We start from the raw sequence: 7,675 nt of genomic DNA, 5'->3' as shown, positions 1-7,675 counted from the left end.
ATTTGAGAACACTTTTGATATATGTCTTGCGTGGGATACGCATGGTGACAATGGGGTTTTCTATTGATTCACTTGATGTATGTTTTGGCACTCAACTCGCGGATTCCCGAGGTGACATTGGGGTAATCTATGCATAGGGGTCGATGCACGTTTTTGTTCTTGTTTCTCCGGTAGGAATCTTGGAGCACTCGTTGAGGTTCTTTGTGCTGGATTGAATATTATGAATCTGAAAATGTTTGATGCATATCATATAATTGACCCATGGATACTTGTGGTGACATTGTAGTATCTAGGTGACATTATGGTTGATTGATGTGTATTATATGGTGTTATTTTACTATGAACTCTAGGGCTGTTTGTGACACTTATAGGAATAGCTCAATGGATTGATCGGAAAGAATAACTTTGAGGTGGTTTTTACCCTACAATCAATTTCATCTTATGTTCTCCGTGATAGGAACTTTGGAGTGACTATTTGTTGCATGTTGAGGTATTGTTTTGTGATCCAAATATGTTATCATTGTTGAGAGAATTTGCACTAGTGAAAGTATGAACCCTAGGCCTTGTTTTCAAGCATTGCAACACTGTTTTCGCTCACTTTTGTTACTAGTTACCTTGTTGTTTTTATTTATTCACATTATAAAATTATATTTCTACCATCCATATTACACTTGTATCACCATCTCTTCGCCGAACTAGTGCATCTATACAATTTATCATTGTATTGGGTGTGTTGGGGACACAAGAGACTCTTTGTTATTCGGTGGCAGGGTTGTTTGAGAGAGACCATCTTCATCCTACGCCTCCCACGGATTGATAAACCTTAGGTCATCCACTTGAGGGAAATTTTCTACTGTCCTACAAAACTCTGCGCTTGGAGGCCCAACACGAGTCTACAAGAAGAAGGTTGCGTAGTAGACATCCGATGGCTATGGATATGAGATGGGAAATGGCGGCAATAGGGTTTGTGAATGGCTTCTGGTTATCAGTTATCTCTCTGGTCGTCCCTCCTTCGCGGATTATGCATTCCCCCATTATAAAGTACGATCTGTTGGATGCCACGGTGCTCCTGGCGGTTGGTACGAGTGTGCACGGTCGTACCAAGTGCTGCCTTTTGCTTTGTTGCTTGCGTGGCGCCTCCATTTGACTTGGGCTTGGTTTGGATACTATGTGTTTCCATATATTTGATGATTTCCTTTCATATTTTTGTCCATTTCCTTTGGAAACACATTAAACAAAGGATTTCACAATTTCTTGCATTTAATGGTCATTAGTGGCAATATCAAAGTGATTCTCTTTGAAATTTTGGGACTATCCATTTTAAACAATGGTGGAATGAGGGCAAAAATATCACTCATCAACCTCCCCAAGCTTAAACCTTGATTAGCCTCGAGCCAAAAAATAACTGTATATGGAATCTAGTTGTTTCAGAAATAATGAGAAGGTTTTTGTTCACTTACAATCGGTATGCCTAGATAGCCCTCTGCTTCCTTCACCTGAAAACTTAGTATAGCTACAATGATGGCATCATTATTATGCAAGCTTAGTTAAGCCAAGATAGTCAGCACAAATTTTTTGTTAATCTAGGTAAAAAAAATCAACTAGCATTTGTTCTACTTCTTCTAGCTAACACTTGTGGTGCTAGAGTAACTCAAAAACAACCACGAGTATCTGATGGTCTACAAGTTCATTGTTTATTTGTAGCTTTTTTGAAGTAAGTTTATCGATCCCACATGGAGCACATGAATTGGACTTTGTCCTTTACAAAGACTTGTAGAAATGTGTGTGCAAGTTAGTTGTAGACGCAAAGCAAAATCAAGGAGGAAGGTTATAATAATTTTGAGTAGAGCGCAGACAAAAGTAAATAAAATAAAAGTAATAAAAGAGCGACGAGGTGAATAAGCGATGAAATCAACAAGTAGATTAAAGCGTTCTCAAGGAGTCCGGGATATTCCCAATGGTGTGTGTTTAACGTAACGTATACTATTGCATGGTTCTAGGTGGATACTTAAGCCACTCTTGATGTTTTTAACTGGACGAATCCGGGTACGGAATATGTTCTATTCTAGGTAGACTTTGTACCACGCACGCCACTAGCGTAGTTTCCGCACTCTAGTTCTCACAATGCTACTTAAGGGCTTCCTGTCGACGCTGTCACTCAAAGGGCTCTTCGTTACTCCATTATCAATTGCAAAGGCAAGGTACAAAGGACTTTGCTGTCATCTTGAATTACCTTTCCATCCTAATCTTTACAACAACAATAATATGCTTCGTGGCCATACAAAATGGAAATGTTGAGTGGGCCCCTTCACAATATTCTCGAAAGCTATTGAAAATCTAGTATAGAATCTCATATCTTTATAAGCGTTCATCACCTATACATACCAAGGGTCATCCATATCCCTGAGAACTAGGGAACTACTCACACATGGACATAACAAGCATACTTCTCGCAAAGGCACAGATTTATTTCCGTGAGAAGCACAATTGTGCTTATCGAAAAGGCAGAATATGTGCTTCCACGAGAAGCACAATTGTGCTTGTTGGAAAAGGGAACAATATGTGCTTCTACAAGAAGCACATATTTGCTTCTCGTGGAGTATAGATTTGCTTTCGTGAAAAGCACATATGTGTTTCTCGACAAAACAATAAACTATGCTTCCACAAGAAGAACATATGTGCTTCTCGTCGAAATACATAATTGTTTCCGCGAGAAGCAAGCCCCGCCCCTCGAAAAAGAGAAAAAAAAAGTGAAAAGTCACAATCGTGCTTTCGACTTTGGTTTTTTCCTTCTATTGTTTTTATGTCATTGGATTTTTTGTTGGTTTTTTATCAATTTTTTGTGTATTGTTTTTTGGGGTTTTTTCATGATTTTTTTTGTCAAAACCTACAAATGTTGGATTTAATTTCGAAGATCTTGACGCGAGATATCTAACAGTTAAAATGACTCGGGATATAGACACACGGTTCAAGAGATAAAGCATTTTGAATAAACAAATCTAAGAAAAAAGGAGAACTCTCTGATTGCGAGAAGTGGCGCACATGCAACGCACCACTTGTCTTCGCCTGAGAAGATAGGAGTGACATTTACGAGGGGTAACCCTTAATTAGTGATTTTGCCAATCAACCATTTTCTTTGAGCGAAACCGGTTAATTCAGCCGGCGTGGACCAAGCGCTAGGGCTACCGATTTCTAATAGGAAAAGCTTACGGGCGACGACTCGCGGGCAGGCCCGTTAGCGCGCTTGGTTTGTTGTCGTTCATATCGCACATAGGTTCCTTCTCTGCTCTGGTTTCTTGTTTTTTCAAATTTTCATTTCTACTTTTTTTCATTGTGATTTTTTTGTACTTTTTCTTCAGATTTTTTATTTTACTTCATTTTACTTGTTTTCTTATTGATTTTTTTTTAAAATCTTCCTTATACTTTGGTTTTATTTGTTATTTCTTGCTTTTCTTCATTTTCTTTGATCTTTTAAATTTTCTTTTATGTCTTTGTTGGTTGTTATCAGCTTTCTTATTCTCAACACATCTACTTTTCTCTCAGTATAGAATGTACATTTTTAGAGCACACGCGAAACATTTTTTATACAGGCTGGGCATTTTTTAAATACATGGTTTTTTTTAGAAAATAGATGTTGAACACTTTTTGGAATACATACTATTATTTTTTTCGAAATACACGTTGTAGATTTTTTCAATGGCAATGAAACATTTTTAAACTATTATTTACATTGTATAAACATTTTCAAAAAATCCCGGACATTTTTTGGAAACACATGAAAATTTTCTTAAAGTGTCATGGTACACTCTTTTGATGGAAATAAACATTTTGTTTAATCTATGCGAACATTTCTTTTGCATTTTTCTATAATATTTTTTTAAAATTACACGAACATTTTTTTGAAATGCGGGAGTATTTCCACCAAATGTGACGTACATTTTTTTAATGACACGAAACATTTTTATATTAGCAAACATATTCTTTTACATTCTATACACAATATTTGTAAATCCCATACATTTCTTGAAACACAGAAACATTCTTTTATTGTCTTTAACATTAATTTTAACTTATCAACATTTTCTAAAACCACGCTAACAAATTTTTATACTATGATAAGACTTTAAGAAAATATATTTACTAAGTAAAGTTATGTTCTAAATTATATGCACTTATACTAAAATAGAAATAGAAGTAAAATAAGAGAAAAAATGAAATGAGGCTGACATAAACAGGACGAGCACATGCTACTGGGCTGGCCCACCACACCATAAGCGGCATCCACCTCGCTATAAGCAGCACATAGCTGCAGCCTAGAACAAAGTGAATGCATAATGCTTACTACACAACAACCACCTAAATGCGAGTAGAAAAACAGTGGTGTTTCCTAGAAAGCTCGGTGTAATAGCATCATTCCGAGATCTAATGGACCCATTTCTCTGAGTTGTCCTGAACCCGTCCTTCTAGGACATTTCTGTCCTAGTCCAGCTTCAGAATACGCAGGTTTTAGATCTTGAGATGGATGGGGCACACCTATGTCTTACTTATAGCGAGAGGTAGGGCAGCCTCATGTCAAGCGGAGCCATAGAGGGACAATCAAGCGCAGTAATAACGCTTTGCCCTCACCTGTGCACTCGAGCATGACATGGGCTCGCCCGCCCCTCTGGTGTCGAATTTTTTTACTTACTTTCCTTTCTATTTTTATTTATACTTTAAATGGATATATATTAAAGTTTTAGATTTAACTAAAAAACTGAATCCCATCAATTTGGAAAAAAAAGTGTTAATACGGTGTACAAAAATTATAGCATTACAAAATGTTCTTGACATGAAAAAATATTCTTGTGTTTCAAAAAAACCAATGTGATTTTTTCATAAATTTTAATACAATGTAAAAAAAAGTACAGTATAAAAATGTTCTCCCTCCCATCCGTATTATTTGTCTTAGATTTATCTAGATTTGAATGTATCTAACACTAAAACGTGTCTGAATACGTCCATATATAGACAAATCTAAGATATATAATATGAGTCAGAGGGAGTCCCAACAAATAATGTATGTATCACACTAAAGAAATGCTGTCGTGTTCCAAAAACAATTTTTAAATATTTGACAAAAATATTTAAACAATGTAAAAAATGTTTGCTTAGTTATAGAAACAAATTGTTAACATAAAAATGTTCAAAATGTATTTGAGAAAATCATGACAATGTATTCAAAAAGTGTTCAAAACATGTATTAAAATTAAAATGCACATTGTGTACTTGAAAAATGTTCCACGTATATCAAAAATTGGTTCAAATGTGCACTACAACTGTATAAATTGTACTAAAACAAACTAGATGTTTGTTAAAAAAAAGGAAAACCAGTGAAAATCAACAAAGAAACAAAAAGAGAAAGCGAAGAAAACCGAACGGAAAAAGAAAACAAATAACAAGAACCAGGAAAGAAAACAAATAAAACCAAGAAAGAAACAAGAAAAAGGGAAATTAAAAACCAAAGAAAACCGAGGAAGATACAAAGAACGGCCGAAGAAAACCAATGGAGAAAAGAAAGGAAAATCAAAAACTAAAGCGAAAGATATAAGACACTACATGGCTGAACTGATCCTATTTGACGGTCGTTAGCATCAAAAAGTGGGGGCTCCTATTGGGCGTTTCAGGCGCCAGAGAAGCTCCCTAGAGCCACGCACCAAAGCTTGTGGGCCAGCCCGTTAGAGCAAAATCAATTGCAAACGAAAAACAATCCTGAATTCATAAAAGTTTCCAAATTTTGAAAAACAATCATGTCTTTGAAAAATGTCCATATACTTGAAAACATTCGCCAAATTCTATAAATGTTCATCGAAAATGGAAAAGAGTTCGTAGATTTTGAAAAAAAAACAGAACTTAAAAAACTCATCAAAGTTGGAAAAAGTTCATTGAATTTGAAAAATATTCATCAAATTTGAAAAAGTTCATCGCATTTCGAAAAATGTTCATCGGTTTGAAGATAAATTTCAAGTATTTTCAAACAATTCGTTCAACAAGAAAGAAGAAGAAAGAAAAAAGAAAAAAAAAGAAAAGGAAAAAAACAAAAACAAGGAAGAATAAAAGAAGGAAAAGGTTGTAACTTACTAATCCCGCTAGGTGGCGGTGTGGTTGCACAACTTAACTCGATGAGGGAGGTGGCTGTTTCGATTCACAATAGCACACATTTTTTTGTCGGGATTAAAACACAAAAAATAATCTACATGGGCCGGTCTAGCGTGGGGGCGCTTCAGGCGTTTGTTTGCAAAATACACAGTAATGGATGTCTTAAGCGCCAAATAGTTATAATCACCGCTTCGCGTATATAGTGACCATAATGAGCGTATTTTGAAGTTCGATGACTGTATCGTGCTTCTGCTTCAAATACAGTGACCACGAGTGTATTTATCTCAATAGGAATTGCCTCAAAAGGTCGTGCCTTCGCAGCTTCGCTGAGGTGACCTTCGTCTGGGCCGCCCCACGTACAGGATTCGCCTGCTCTTCATTTGATTGCAACTTCCTTCGCTGTTTTTTGCCACAGAAATCAATGGGCTCTGTCAAGTTAGCTATAGGTTGTGCCGTATCAACGATTTCTACGGATCGTTCGTTTTTCTTTTGTGGATTTTTCCCATTCGGTTTTTTCAATGTTTTATGCGGTTTGCAGCGGCTTTTGTTCTATTTTCATTGTTCCTCTTTCCTTTCGTTTTTCTTTCATGTTTTTTCTTCTCATTTTTGTGTGTTACATAGAAAGTTCACCATGTATTACAAAAATGTTCACCCTGTATTTATGAGAAAGTTGAACATGTGTTATAAAAATGTTCAACGTATACGACAAAACATTCAATGTGTATATAAAAATTGTTTAACATGTATCACAGAAATGTTCAATGTGTATTTAAAATTTCTTCAATGTATATCACAAAATGCTCAAATGGTCTTGATATTTGATATTATTTTTTTTGATCTAGAGTTGCGGTTAGTTCTTAAATATTCACACGGCCTATTAATCAGTAACGTTCTGTAGCTCAACTGGTAACAAACAAATACCATCAATAGTACGGGTGCGAGTTCACTTACTCAACAAAGCATCAAGTTTTGGGGATATTACTAGCCCTGCGTAAAAGCTCGCTTGTTTGGCGCTAATGAGCGTCAGTTAGGATCTCTCATCTCGCTACGAGCTCCTATTTGGCACATGACGCGCTGGCAAATGAGTCAGTATCCCTATTGGGCCCGTCCATGAACGTTGTTGGAACACCCCTAGTTTTTCTGTTTCAATTTTTAAAAAGTTCCAACTTTTAAAAAAATGAACTTTGGACAAATGTTCTAGAAATTATAAAATTTTGGTGGTTAAAAAATCTTTATTATGTTCAAAAATTCGTGTATTCAAAAAATATTCATGAATTTTATAAAAATGTGTGATCTCAAAAAAAATATGTCGCATTAAGCGAGTCCGTAGCGGCTCTCGCTGAAGGTTATCCATCCCTGCACATAGTATTGGGCCGGCCCATTCGTGCACGCATAGCAAGTAAAACTAGCATAGGAAAGGGGAGAAATAGGGTTTGATCCTACCGCTGCTAGCCACTCCTCCTGGGTCCCATTCATGGTAAGTAGTAGTCTCTGTTTGTTTCAGCTTCGCTTAGATTTTATTCACCTATGGGAATCAGCT

Source organism: Triticum dicoccoides, chromosome 7B (assembly GCF_002162155.2).
Source record: "Triticum dicoccoides isolate Atlit2015 ecotype Zavitan chromosome 7B, WEW_v2.0, whole genome shotgun sequence".
In the NCBI taxonomy this organism is placed as follows: Eukaryota; Viridiplantae; Streptophyta; class Magnoliopsida; order Poales; family Poaceae; genus Triticum; species Triticum dicoccoides.
Note: the sequence above shows the minus strand (reverse complement) of the source record.